Consider the following 424-nt stretch of genomic DNA (forward strand, 5'->3'; position numbering starts at 1 on the left):
GTCTCTGTGGCGCAGTGGATAGCGCGTTGGACTTCTAATCCAAAGGTCCCGGGTTCGAATCCCGGCAGGGATGTAACTTCTTTTGCATAGGCTGTTCCTTTTATATGAAGCGTATGGGCGTTTCATGATCTGCAGCACACCACGACCAACTGACGTCCTGCCAACGTTTAACTGTCCGCTTCATCTGGTGTGTGTCTCACTTGTGCCCATCTTCTGATAGCTGTTTCACTAACTAGGCAACAAGTACTCCTACGATCTACAGGCTAACAGTCGTGTGTTCATTTCAGCAACGAGAGCCAGAAACTGTTTGGATAACATTGTGTTTTGTACAGGGACATGCGTAAGGTAAGGTACGTTTTTCTTTATTCATTCACTTAGCGCAGCAGGTGGCTTTGAGGTTTCAGCATTTCTAAGTTTGGTCTGT

General features: G+C 46.7%; 1 non-coding gene across 1 annotated transcript; it reads left to right on the top strand.

Moving 5' to 3' along the window:
* TRNAR-UCU (transfer RNA arginine (anticodon UCU)) lies at positions 1–73 on the top strand. Its single transcript has one exon. It is a non-coding gene; the product is annotated as a tRNA-Arg (tRNA).
* The last annotated feature ends 351 nt before the right edge of the window (positions 74–424 follow it).

The sequence above is a fragment of the Dermacentor variabilis genome, chromosome 4 (assembly GCF_050947875.1).
Source record: "Dermacentor variabilis isolate Ectoservices chromosome 4, ASM5094787v1, whole genome shotgun sequence".
In the NCBI taxonomy this organism is placed as follows: Eukaryota; Metazoa; Arthropoda; class Arachnida; order Ixodida; family Ixodidae; genus Dermacentor; species Dermacentor variabilis.